We start from the raw sequence: 15,004 nt of genomic DNA, 5'->3' as shown, positions 1-15,004 counted from the left end.
CACAGCCTTAATTACCATACTTCATATTATTTTAATTATTCTGATCTTTTTTCTATACATATAAACTTTAGATTTGTTTTCCCAAATCTGGAAATACTTTGAGTTTTTTTTTATAAGAAAGACTGTATTCAGCAGCTTTTGTGGAAATTTACCAGCCTGAGTAGTCATAGACCTTGTAAATAGGTAGCCTTGGTGGATAATACCAACTTAGATAAGGACAAGTGAATCATAGACAGAGTCATAGTGACCCAGCCAATACCATGTTCTGAAAGATATCTGTATTCCCCTTCCCCAAGGGGTGTCATCCCCTTCCCCAAGTCCTGCCTTTTTGTGTTTATAACCCCTGTGTGAATAAGTAAAAATTATGATTTGATTTATAAATAAATAAATAAATAAATGAAAGACTGTATTCAATATATAAATCAAGGTAGGAAGAACTGACATTGCAATTCTGTAGAATCTTTCCCCTGGTCCACTGGAGGTAAAAACATCATAGAAGTTACCAAACACTTTCTGATTGGATTTAAATCTTACTCCACTAGATAAAGCCCATACTTGGTCCCATTACTGAGGCAAGAATCTATGGTTATATAGGTCATAGGTCTTACAAGAGAACTTACTCCTATTGTTCTGCTAAATGGAGATAGTATTAAACAGACTTCCAATGACTTTTTGTTAATAGTCATAGATTAATATTATTAATAAATAATAATAGATTAATAGATAATTAAGAGATGCAATAGATTAATGCATCTCTTAGCCTAAATCAGAAAAGCTCCGTTTGTCCTTAGATGGTGATTAATACTGAGTCCCACAACTGGCCTAGGTATGGAGAATAAGAGACTGTGGTGTACTTATCCCTAAGTGAGATTTCTATACCTTTATCCTTTCTGCCAAAACTCAGGAATCATTGGTTAGCAGGGATTGGCAAAAATGTAAGGGACAAAGGTGGTAGACTGTGGGGCAGTGGACTGTGCCACTAGACAGAAAACTGGTGAGGTCGAGCAGATTCAGGAATCCTGGCAATTCTCATAATTGAGAATGGTAGGTATTTAAACCTACTTCTGACCAGGTTCCTGTCCTGGAGCAAGTGATCATAACATCCTACTAAAGAGGACCATGACAACTGGTAAACTAGCCTAGAAACCCAGAGTTCTTCATGCTAATGAGGTTTCTAGATAGGCCCTGAGTGTTTAGCTAATAAGCTTCCCCTTCTCAGCATTCTTTCCTGTAAAAGATATTTAATCTCTGGTTCCTACTGAGTAAATTGTATGTTTCCTCATTCACTATGAATAAATAATTTGGATAAACAAGGACTGTATTCTTCATCAAGGACCGGTGCAGGAGGAAGCCTTTGTCAAACCCGGTTGTGCCTAAGAAAACCCCTATGTACTCTAGGCACTCACCCAGAGCTAAGCTGGATTGCCATGGCCCCAGGTTTATCTCAGGTCCTTCCCCACCACCCATTCCCAACTCTTAGAATTTTCCAGTAGCTTTGTGTGCACAGGAGTTTGAAAACCACAGCCTCTGCCCAAGGCCCTGCCATGTCTCACCCAGAGAAGCGTGAGCTAGGAACCATATGACAGGCTGCATTTTGCCTCTTCTGAGTGATGTGTTGACTCCAGCTTCAAGAAAGGAACTTAGCCTAGTGCCCCATTATTTTGTTTCCCCCAAGCAATGTCTGTGAGATGATCTGACGTGCCAGCTAAAATATACAACCACAGTGGATGACTCAAGGAAAGCATGTCTTCTGGAAATAGAAGTATAGCTACACATAATAACATATAGTGGTTACAACAGCATGAACAAGAGCTGCATAAACACTAGACAAACCAAATACTAGATTGGAAAGGGGAACTGAGCATCAAGTTCCACCCCTAGGAATAGAGTTATCAACAGTTCATATCTTCTGGAAAAGAGTACATTGACCACATTCCAATGAAGACCACACATACAAGAATATTTGGGCATCACAAATTGTACTAGATGAGAACACACACACACACACACGCAGACATACACAAGTTTGATAAGTAAGTAAGGCAGATGCTGGAAGTAGTTGGAGGATGAGGTGTATATAAAATTATCAAGATGCATTATGCAAAATGCTCAAAGAACTCAGGCAAATATATTTTAAAATGTAACATCTTTCTTTTGATGGGAACTATTAGAAATATGTTTATTAATTCTTGGTTTTCTTCCTCTGAGTTGTTTGATTTACAACTATTTCAGTTTTGAATGTCAATATGTATTGTTTTTAATTTTAAATTCCACTACTTAATTGGTGTAGAAGACTGAATGAATTTTGTATATTATCTTTCTTTTCTGAAACCTTGCTATAATTGATTATTCTAGAAATATTTTCCCTCCCTTCCTTCCTCCCTTCCTGTTCCTCCCTTTTGCTTCCCACTTTTCTATCTTTGTTTCTCTGCCTTTTGCTGTGTTTTTGTGTCTTTCTTTTCTTATATTTTCAATATTTTTGATTTAGAAACAATGAACACTTCTTTCATTTCCTTTTGAAAAATCTGTATAACTTTTTAATTTTTTAAAAGTTTTTCATTGGAGTACCAGTCTGTTATCCAGACTTACATTGAGAGTATAATACTGATCCCTCTGCTTCCTGAGTACTGATATACCAGCATGTTCCACCATGCTCACTCAAATCTGTATATATTTTACTCTCCTTTTATCTTGTGTGTGTTATAATGTTGTGTAAGACTTCTAGTTCTAGAAGTAGTAAAAGCTGATCTGCTTTTTTCTTAATCTTAATGGGAAAGTTTTCATCCCTTACATGTAAGTGTATAGTTACTTGTAGATTTTTAAGATTTCTTTTACTCATATAAGAAAGTTAGCCTTCTTCTTAGTCTGCTGAGAGCTTTTTCTTTTATCATGGGTTGGTATTTGATTTTTACAATGTATTTCTGTCTAATAATCGGATCATGGGACTTTTCCTCTTTAACTCAATAGTAAGATGGATTTAATTAACTTTTGAATGCTGAACTAATCCTTCCAACTTGAAATAAATCCCACTTGCTTATGTTGCAATTCTCTTTAAACACTTTTGAATTTGATTTGCAAATACTTTGTTGAGAAATATTGCTATATTTCTATATTGTTGAGAATATTTCTATATTCATGAGAAATACTGCTTTATAGTTTTCTTATAATATCTGGTTTAGTTTTAATATAAAATTAGCTACATAAATAGGGAGTATACTCTCTACTTCAGTTTTTGCAAGAGTTTGAATATTGTCATAATTTCATCTTTAACTATTTTGTGGAATTTGACAGTAAACTCATTGGTGTCTGGTTCTTTCTAAGGACTTTATTTGTTAGACATAGAGAAATTCAGACCCTCTATTGTTTTCTGTGAGTTTTGGCACATTAGATTTTTCACTTAATTGGTCCATTTCATCCAAGTTATGAAATTTGTGGGCATAAAGTGTTCACAATATTTCTTTACCTTCTTTTCTTTATTAGTCTGAAGAAAGGAATATTTACAAAAATGTTAATAAATATAACTTTCAATTATGCTGATTTCTCTATTAATTTCTTATTTTCATTTTATTTTGATTTTGTCTCTAGTTATTGTCTTTCAGTGTGCTGCATTTTTGTTACTCTTTCTCAAGTTCCTAACATGGAAATATAATTAATTCCATTTATATATTTCTCTTTTATGATATATGTATCCAATGATATTTTCTTCTTAAGAATTGCTTTGACTGGTGAGAGCATATAAGGTTTCTTGGCAAGAATCTGACATGGGCCAAGAACAAGGAAATAGGCTGCTTGGCAGAAATATGGCATTGGCCAAGAACTAGGAAGTAGGCTTCAGGCAGGAATCTTACATTAGGTTAGAACAAAGAAGTAATTTCAGGCAGGAATCAAAATCTTAGGCTAAAACAAAGAAATAATTTCAGGCAGGAATCTAAATTTTAGGCTAGAACAGAAAGTAGGCTTCAGACATGAAAATGACTTTGGGCTAGGACAGGGAAATAGGCTCAGATATTTTGGTCATACTGATAAGCCCTTAGAAACATGGCATGTGATCATGGGAGTGTTCACAGAATTTTGTTTATTGCCTTGCTTGTTCTTTGACTGTGTTTATTGTCTTGCTTGTTCCTTGACTATTTGCATCTATTGTATTGCCAGCCCCTTAACCTAGAACTGACCTTAATACTTGCATGTAATTAAAAGGGTATAAAAGCAAAAAGGAGGAAGGGAGATGGGATGGGGTTTCTAGGGAGGGGAAATGGGGAAAGGGGGTGACATCTGAAATGTAAATAAAGAAAATATCCAATTAAAAAAATTAAAAAAAAGATTTGCTTTCAGTGAACTGAATACATTTTGCAAAATTGTACCTTTATTTTTATAGTAGGTTTTTATTTCTTTTGAGAGTCCCTGTTTGACATGTCTGTTTTTAAGAAACATAGCTTAATCTGTAAGTATTTTAGGGTTTTCTAGGTATCTTCTGTGTTGACTCATTTTTTGGTAGAATAGACGTTGTATAATTTCTATTCTTCAAAAAGTGTGTGAGGGTTTTTTTGTTTGTTTGATTGGTTGATTGATTTTGTTTTGTTTTTGTTTTTGCCTAGGATATAATTTGTCTTGTAATTTCCACATTTTTCTTTCTCTTTTTTAGAAGAATGTGTCTTCTGCAATTGGATGATGTAGTCTACTGGCATTAGGTATGTTCAGTCAATTCTCTTGAGGCTACCTCTGCCTTTAGCAAGTATATGTTTGCTGGATTCTTACACGTCTAAATAGTTGTTATGGGAGAGTGCATTCAATTATTTCTCCTTATATCCCATGAACCTTTACATCATGCATTTTTAAACTATGTTGTAATATACAAAGTGTGAATATTGCTAATTCGTAGAGAATTTGACAATTAGACATTTTATAATGTCTCTCTTTATTCATGTAAACTTTTGCTCTGAACTCTACTTTGAGACAAATATAACACCTAGCTCTTTCTCCTGATATGTGTTAAGGGGGAATACACTTTTCATATATATAGTTGGGAATACTATATAAAATAAATCTATCTATCAGTATTTTCTAGTTATTTTAGTATTGCTTTTCTACTTTTGACTTCTACTTTTTTCTTTCGGATTTTAATTGATTATTTTATACTTTCAGTTTTCTACCCCTTTTTAGGCAAGTTGATTGTACTTACTTTTTGTTATTCTTTAGTTCAAGACTTTCCAATTTGCAAGTAATACAAAGACTCTTTGCGATAATGTTCGAGGGTACAAGAGATGCTAAAACTCACCATAACAAAGCTATTCCTTTGTGTCTCTCTGGTCAATAATTTACTTATAGATCTGTTGATATCTGAAGGAATTGCTGAGCTAAGAAAGAAAAATAATAGTTTCATTTCCCTTTCAATTCTTTCTTGTTTGGTTCTTGTCCTTGCCTTATGTTTCTGAGCCATATCATCTTGTGTTTTTTCTAAAGAATTTATTTCTTCAATAACTTATCTTTTTCATTCATTTTATATCTGCATCACAGCTGTCCCCCTCCCCCACCAGCATCCCAGTCCTGCTCTTACAAATTTCTTCCTTTGTTACCCTTCCCTTCTCAGAGAAGAGAAAGCCTATCTTGTGTACCACCCCTCCATGGGATATCTAGTCCCAGCAGGACTAAGCACATCTTCTCCCACTGAGGCCCAACTAGGCAATCCAGAAAGGGGAAAGGGACCAATGACAGGCAACAGTGTCTGAGACAATCCTTTCCAATTGATAGGGGATTCACATGAAGACCAAGCTGCATATCTACTATAAATGTTAGGGGGCATAGGTCCACCCCTGGCATGATGTTTGGGTTCAGTTTTTGTGAGCTCTTATGGACCCAGGTCAGTAGACAATGTAGGTCTTCTGGTGGTGTTCTTGACCCTTCTGGTTTGTTCAATTCTATCCTCCAATCTTCCACATGACTCCATGAGCTCTGCCTGATGTTTAGCTCTGGATCTCTGCATCTATTTCTGTCTACTGGTGAATGAACCCCCTCAGGAGATAGTTATGATAGGTTCCTGTCTGCAAGCAGAGCAGAGTATCATTAGTAGTGTTAGGAGATGGCTTTCTCACATTGGATGAGTCTCTAAAGAATTTTAAATGAGGATCTTATACAGCAGCAGTATGGACAAACAATTCCCCACTCTATTTCATTTCATTTCATTTGTTTGTTTCATTTTCATTTGAATTTAAAATTTGGAGGTTTCGATTGAGATATCGTGTCTTCTATGTGTACAGTCTACTAATGAGCCCGTTAAACATATCCTTTATTCTGTAACAATGTTTTAAACTTTTTTATCTCTAGTATTACTTTCTACCTTTGTTTCTTATTTGCATTTAAGTACACTTACCACCTTTTCTATTGGAGATGTAACGTATTAGTCACAGATGCTTTACATTCCTAGTCCGACAGTTACAGTATCATGGGTATTTCAGATATAGTTTTAATGTTCATAAAGTTCATAAAAAAAGTCTCTTCATACTGTATTATGCTTTAAATATGTTGTATAATAATTTTGTTATACAGAAGTATAAAAAAACCATCAAAGTAACTACTGTAAATAGGACCTGAATTATGTCATGGTAAAATATAGGAAGACTGTCATAGTCTACAGTCCGTTATAATGTAACAACAGGAAATATGAGCTTATGGAATTTATCTTGTAACTAGACTTCATATACAAAAATAAAACATCCAACTAAATAGCCAGGAGGCAATGTTTTGGTTTTTTGTTCCATCAGTTTAGAGATACAGAGTAAGAACATTCTGGTGGTTTCCTTCCATTCTCTGCTTCCTTTCTTCCCTCCTCCAATTTGTAGTAACTCATCCATCTTAGAAATTGCTCTGAATGCTAAAGAAAAATATTTTAATGGAGCCCACTCCTTTCCTGACTATCACTTTTTTACTTTCGAAATTGATGTGTTTAAAACACTTCATGAGAAGCCAGGTGTGAACATGGTTTTCAAAGAAGATATTGGAAGGCACTGCCCTACAAACGGAAGGAAAATGTATATATGAAACTGAATCTAAATAAATGATATAGGAAAATGGGATTTTTTCCACCCACCCTCCTATAAAAATGATTTAGACTTTTATCTTTGGAAATTTGTGACTTAGAGGTGATAAATTTCCCCTATTTTTACTCAGGTCCAATTTCAATAAATCTTTTGTGGTAGGACTGTGCAATGTCCAAACAGGCTCAGCTATTTGAATGCTTGGTTTCCAGCTGGTGGTGCTGTTTGGGATGTGGTAGAAACTTTTGCTATGGGGCTACATGGTAAATTAAGCATGATTGGAAAGTGCTATGAAGGTTACAATGGTGATGGCTCTCTGAGAGCAACAGAGACTGTTTTGACTTTTGGTGAGCTTAGCTTGGGAAAGTAGAGTGTTGGGCACTCAATATAAGCTACCAACCTAATGACTTCTGGTTGCCTGTCATATGTACAAGAAAAATAAGGAATCACTACCAGGGAGTGATAAAAGCAAACATATATGAGGGGTTACCACAGATGGTTAACTGAAGGCATATGGCATAAGGCCTGCCTTGAACATGGCAGCACCATGCAATGGGCTGGAATCCTGGACTGAACAAAAATGGCAAAGGGAAGAAGCCAGCATTTCCTTTACTTTAACTCCTGATCCACTAAGATGCAAGTAACTCCTACTGCTACAATCAGGAGCTCATTCTTCTGAAAAGCCTCCCACAGCAGAAATGAATGTAATCCAGATCTATGAGTCCAAACATGTGTTTCATCAAAAGAATGAAAATAGTAACTGAAATAACTATTGTGCTAAGAACAGACGTCACATGATGCAATGGTGACATTGTTTTCTTTAACTATGACAGTGGGTCCCCAAATTGTCACCTTTTTATTTGTAACTGGCCCCACCAAGGTTTTAAAAACATAAACCACAGCCTCAGTATCTACCAGGAACTTAATAAAATGACCTCCTATGTATATAGTGACCAAGGTCATTTAGAGTTCAATGCCTCTGCAGGGGTCAGAATAGGTTGTGAAGTGATTCAGCCAGCTCAGTCAATCAATGGGTTCTCCAGGGAGGGAGTGAGGATTAAAAATTAAAAGACAATTAGACAACACTGTAGCATGACCCCAGACAGTTTTGAGGTTGAAGCAGGTTTACTTTTACCCATTCTGCTTTTATACCATTTTAAGTACATGCAAATAATAATATCAGTTCTAGATCAAGGAACAAACAAGGCAATACACACAAACAGTCAAGGAACAAACAAGACAATAAAAAAAGTCCTGAGATCACTGTTTCTAGGGGTTTGTCAGGATGACCAAGATAAAAGGAATGCCACACATTCATAAGCTGAGTTTGCCTTGAGCTTTGTATTAGCCCCAATGTAAATATTCTTTATCTGGGCCTCCTATCTGAGTCCTAGCCCAAAGTCAAATTCCTGCCTCAGCCTACTTCTATGTCCTAGTCCAATAGCAAATTCCTGCCAAATTCCTATAATGCAACCACAAAAGCTCTCTACAGTGAAGCAACAAGGAACTTTTAAGAAACCTGAACAATACACTATGATAGTTGTTTAAGTGTACAAACCTTAAGCAAGACACGGAGATTTTGAACAACTGTCAGCTATTTAATCAATATAAGGGAACTGATATTTAATCAATATGAGGGAGTTTGCTGTGACCCTAAGTCAGACTGTTGGGCAATAGTTAAATTGTGGGAACCAGTCCACTCTAGCTCATTCAAAAGGAGGGCCAGTCAATCAACTCTTCAAAGTATGTTCAGCTTCCCTTGGAGAGCAGAACACTACAGTCACCCCATAGCCCCTGGGTGAAGTTTTTCAGCATACATTGAAGTAGTGGATATTTAATTTATATGATACCCATGTTAGGGGAAAGTTTGTGTGGTTTGATGAGGTTGAAGATTAATGGGGTAAGCTTGGAAACAACAACAAAGGAGAAGAAGACAAACTCACTTAAGATCTTGGAAACAAGTAGGGTTCCAGAATAGAGGGGTGACTCTAGGAGCTATTGGTATGATGGGAAATTTCATGTCATGGTGGAAAAAAGACAATTAGGAAGCTTGCAGACAAAAATACAGAGGAAAATGATCAACAGAAGCAATGTACACACAGAGGGTGAATTTTTAAAATTATTTATTTATTTATTTATTTATTTACATTGCAAATGTTGATCCCCTTTCTGGTCTGTTCTTCAAGAGTTCTTCACTTCCTCCCCCTGCCCTTTGCCTATAAGAGGGTGCTCCCTGTCTCCCTGGGGCATCAAGTCTCTGCAGAATTAGGTGGATCCATTCCCACTGAAGCCAGACAAGATAATTCTCTGCTACATATATGCTGGGGGGAGCCACATGTCAGCTAGTGTATGCTTTTTGGTTGTTGGCTTAGTCTCTGGGAACTCCCAGGGATCCAGGTTAGTTGATACTGTTGTTCTTTCAATGGGTTTGACATCACCTTCAGCTCCTTCAATGCTTCTCCTAACTGTTCCATAGGGGTCCCCAACCTCACTCCAGTGGTTGGCTGTTAAGCGTATGCATCTGTCTCAGTCAGCTGCTCTTAGAGCTTCTCAGAGGATAGCCATGCTGGGCTTCTGTCTGCAAGTACAACATGGCATTAATAATAGTGTTATGGTTTGGCGCCTGCCCATGGGATGAATCTGAAGTTGGGCCAGTCACTAGATGTCCTGTTCCATGTTTATCCCAGCATTTCTTTTAGACAGAAACAATTCTGGTCAAAAAATTTGAAGGTAGGTTGATGATCTCATCTTTCCACTGAGGCCATGTCTATCTAGAGGTATTCTCTCCAGGTTCTGTCTCCCAATTGTTGGGCATTTCTGCTAAGGTCATCCCCACTGAGTTCTGGAAGCCTCTCACATCCCAGGTCTCTGAGACTTTCTAGAGGTTCCTCCCACCTGCTCCTGACACCTGCAATTACATATTTCCATTCATTCTTCTGACTCCCTGGGCTTCTCTTCTGTCTCCCCCTGCCAATATCTGATCCTGCCCCTCTTCTCCCCTTACTCTGCCCTCTCCAACCCAGACCCCTCCCTCCTTTTACCTCCTGTGATTATTTTGTTTCCCAGAAGGTGGTGTCTTACAGGTACTGTCAATATAATCTGAGAACCAGGATAATGCCACTCATGTAACATAGGCTACTGGGAAACTCATACCTAAGACGAGCGTTCATTTTCCAGTAAATTAAAGTGAGCTCAGTAGACAGGCCAGATTTCCTTTCTCTGTAACAGACAATAGAGGGGAATGAAGAGAAGACAGAAATAAGCATAAAAAGAATCCCTCTGGGCAGGACTTGCCCAGCATTCATTTAATCGCTCACTCATTCACGTGATTGGGCAACCACTGATTCAAACAAAGCTGAAGCCAGGCTTCTGGTGAGTGTCAGAATGCAGAAGCCAGATCCTCCAATACTGGCAACCCAGTTTTGCATGAGAGGAAAGGCAGGCTCTTCATCAAGGATTTCTCTCCCAACCACTAAGAAGGGTCCTCAAGAGGCCTAGACTCCCTAAGAAGGTTTCTCCAAAATCCGTGAACTTTACAACTACAGGATTCCAGGAAGGGTCTAGAAAAGATGCATACCTATTGAGAAAAAGGATTGAATATATATGTGGGGGTCTAGTTATGACTCTAAAGTTGTGTGAAAAATAATTGTCTGAAAACTGGAAACTCCATTTCCATGACAAGCCATTCAATTTTTGTCTCAATGACTAACCACTATTATCTGTGAAATCTGTCTTGTTTGGTCACCTTGCCCTGTCCACAGGAATAGAAATAGGGAAGAGTTGCACATTATTCAGAAGGGAACAATGTGTCACATATTTTGCTTGCTACAAGAGGCAAAATGTTACCACAGTGGGTGGTCAAGGACTAGTAGTTTCATAGAGGACCCATCATTTTCTCATTTCTTCCCAGAGAATGACAGTACTCAATGGAAAGCAATTCATGAACATATTAACACCAGGCAGATGACTACTCAGGGCAGTGGAATCAGAGCCCCTCAGCTATACAACGCTGATGAAGAAATAACCAAGAATAAGCTAGAATCATAATCAGGAAATGTAATCAAGGACCAGCAAAACTGAAAAACCAATGGAAACAGTTCAAATAGCAGTTCTATTTATTGCCACAGTAATATAGCAGATCATGTCAAGCATAGTGAGAGACAGCATAACCACTGGTCTGACAGTTCATGTGAAATTCTGCTGGGTCAGGGTAGTTTCCTAGGACTATCAGATGAACCCTACAGTTTCTCATCTATGCAGGACCTCACATAAGGCAGTTAAGCAAGTAACATGGCTCAGGTCATCATAAACAATCATCCTTTAGCAGGTCTCCAGGTCTCAATCTCACTGTGGATCAGAGACATCCACGTTGCACAGCATTGTTTCTGCCATTTTCTGTTGGCTGCAACACTGGAAGAGTGGGCCACATATTTTAATGGGAAGAGAGAAATGGCATGGGTGCAGAGGGAGGTAGAATTTTGCCTTGCTTTGTCATCAGTATCTCAGAAAGTCTACTGGCAGGGCTTATAGGCAACAGAAGTGCTGGTGGTTCTGTCAGGAGCTGGCAAGATTCTTCATATACATGCATACATACATACATACATACATACATACATACACACACACATATGTGTGTGTGTGTGCACATGCATGTGTGTATGTGTATGTATTTAATTTTTGTTGCCTCTGGAGAATCACATGCAGATTCCTCCTCTAGATGCTCTTAATGTCTTCCATTTTCTTATCTCTTACTCACCTTCTTCAAAAGATTCAGCATTTCTACTTTTTATCAAGTTAATATTCACCTATCTGTGTTATTTTCACATGGTGATACACAGACCAGTATGTCTGATTCCTCATTATTCTTATTGTTTTCTAATCCCTATCCAGGTGTATTAACTAGAGCTTTCAAGAAAAACAGAACCAATAAAATGTATATGAGAAGAAATTGGGAATTCTCTTATTCCATTTAGACCCCAAAGACATTGAGTAGGATCTACTCACATTGGAGATTTTACTCCTTCCCACTTAATTTTAAAATGTCCAAATCCTCCCAAAATATTCACAGAAACACCCAGAACAATATTTGACAATGTTCTCATGGCTCAATCAATCAAGCTGACAAAAAAATTAGACTAGATCTCTCACATGTAATAAAATCATATTTTGCGGTCCACTGATTCTACAAGAGCAGAGAGTAGATGAACGCTTCGTAAATAATTTGTTAGAAAGCCATCCAAGGGAAAGGAGGCAAGTGTGTGTGTGTGTGTATGTGTGTGTGTGTGTGTGTGTGTGTGCGTGTGTAGATATTCTGTTTCTAGGCTTGAATGTTTCATGTACCCTTATTGGGATATCATCTTGTTCCCACAGCTTTATTTCTAAAGCTGGAAAGTATTATGTCACACAAATATACCTTAAGACTCAAAGTTTGAAGGCTCAGTTCTTACAGAGAATAAAATTGTTCCATATTTAAAATTTAAATTTACAGGTAGCCAGTGAATTATGGCATTATTATTATTATTATTATTATTATTATCTCTAGCAGAAACAGGTCGGTGTCGTGGAAAGGAAATGGTGAGGCTGCTGAACATAGAGGTGATAGAACACTGAGTACACAGTTTAGGCAGGTAGTCTTGACCTGATCATGTTGTAGAGACCCCTGAAGAACTGACAGGCAGAAAGAAGTTAGCAACATATGTGAGGCTTTTGACTTCAATCTCTGGGAGGACGTTCACCATAAAATACACACTGACTTTCAATCTGCTCCTTTTGCCTGGTGACTTGAATGTGAAGTGTTTCTCATGAGCAAATGTATTTAAATATTTCATCCCCCTATGATTTCCCTGTTTTGAGAGGTTGAAACTTTAGGAGTTGAAGTCCAGCTGGACATTATGGGTCACTAGGGGAGAGCTGCAGGGAAGAGGGCTTTTATTGTCTGATTTTTTTTTTGTTTCATCTCTATATTCTGATATATTCAAATGTGAACAAGCAGTCCTACATTGATGGTACCACAGCCATGATCAACTTCTGGTCATAATAGTTATTGATTTTCTGTTTTACTCTGACAGAATAATAAGCCCACCAAGTCTTGTTGTTTTGCTGGTATTCGATTACATTTCTTCAACAAGGACTCAGGAATAATAGGTCAATCTGATGGGCACTGATTCTCCAATTGGGAATCTGTCTTGTTACTCAAAGAGTATTTATTACAGACTTTAGTAGTGTAGCAAAGCTAACATTTACCTCCCATCAAACTTAACAGCCTTTCCCAATACACAGTGCCGCTTAATGGTTCTCCTAATTCCAAATAAGTAGGGTTAAAAACATCCCTCTAGCACCTGCTTTGAGGCTTCAGCTGCATGATGATTTGAATAAGAATGACACCCACAGGACCATATGTTTGAATAATTAACTCCCAGTGCAACTGTTTGAGAAGGATTAGGAGGCATCACCTTATTTGAAGAGCTGTGTTATGGGGCAGGCTTTTTAAGTTACTTATTCTATTATTACTATTCTAGTATGTTCTCCTTCCTTCAGTTCAAAGGTGAGCTCTCAGCTGCTGTTCTAGCTGCTTGCCATCTGCTACCTACTCCTCACCATTGGAGATTCTAGCCTTCTGAAACTGTAAGCCCAAAATAACGCTTTATTCTAGAAGGTACTTTAGTCATGGTGTTTTATCAAAGTAGTTAGAAAGTAATGACTTCAAGATGCATTTAGGATTTGAATTGCTTCAAACTTCATGGATCACAGAAAAAAATATGAATCACATTTTGAGATGTTCTTTAAGTTCCTGGGACCTGGGACTTCAAACATCCTTTCTTAACTTGGTACTTTAACTGACTAGGTTTTCGAGAACAGCAGGTAATTTCATGAGATTCTCTTAGAACAGCAGGTAATTTCATGAGTTTGGCTCCCAGCAAGTGACAGTGAGGGTTTCCAGATCCACCCCACTTGCAGCCCTTCCTCTCTCAGCTTCCTGAGTGGGCTCAGCAGAAGCTTGTGTGACATTCCTTTTGTCATGATCACCATGACCAGCCCCTAGAAAAGTGTTTTCCAGAATTTGTTTATTGCCTTGCTTCTTCTTTGGGGAGGAAATGTCTCAGACCCAAACACATTCACAACAGACAGCTTATGGGCCAGGAGTTATAGATAATGATAATGCTGGAGAAATTAAAATTATGCCTGCTTCCCTTCATGCCATACTATGCCTGCTAATAAAAGAATTGTTCAAAGAGTAAGAGAGGACAAGATTGTCCTTCAACTTGGCCTTTATCTGATATTCTCACTCAGTTACAAGGGATTGGTTATTCAATTAATCCAAAACAAAGTTCAAACTTAAGATTTATGAACCTTGTGGGGCATTACAGCCTGACTTGCCCACTCCAGCTGCCATTCCAGGAAATACATACAGAATTATTATAGATTTAGAAGAGTATTTTTATACCATTCCTTTACATCCTGGTGAAGGTGGGAGGTTTACATTCAGTGAGTTTGCTTGTAATTTTAGAGAGTCCATGAAGTGAGACCACTAGAAAGTTTTGCCTCAAGGAATGTCTATTAGCATTACATTATGTAGAAAATTTGTTGTTGCTTTAATACAAGAAATTAAGAATTTGACTCTCTCAGTGTATATTATTCATTGTATGATATTTTATTAGCTGATCCATCGGAAGGAGTTTTAATGCAAGCCTTCACTCTCATACAATGAGCTTTACAATTTTGGGGAGTGCTTGTTGCTCCACAAAACATTCAAAGGCAATATTTGATAAATCAGTTATATTCCTAAACAAATGTGGCACAGAAAATTCAAATAAGAAAAGATACTTTATTTACTTTAAATTATTTTTAAAAGCTTCTGGAAGATGCTAATTGGCTAAGACCTCACCTTAAGCTCACTACAAGAGGACATAAGCCTCTGTTTGATGTTCTAAAGGGGGATTCAAATCCTAATTCCCCTCAACAATTAATTGATG

Source organism: Grammomys surdaster, unplaced genomic scaffold, assembly GCF_004785775.1.
Source record: "Grammomys surdaster isolate TR1022 unplaced genomic scaffold, NIH_TR_1.0 268, whole genome shotgun sequence".
NCBI lineage: Eukaryota > Metazoa > Chordata > Mammalia > Rodentia > Muridae > Grammomys > Grammomys surdaster.
The sequence above is the reverse complement of the archived record's forward strand: the minus strand, read 5'-3'. Positions refer to the sequence as shown.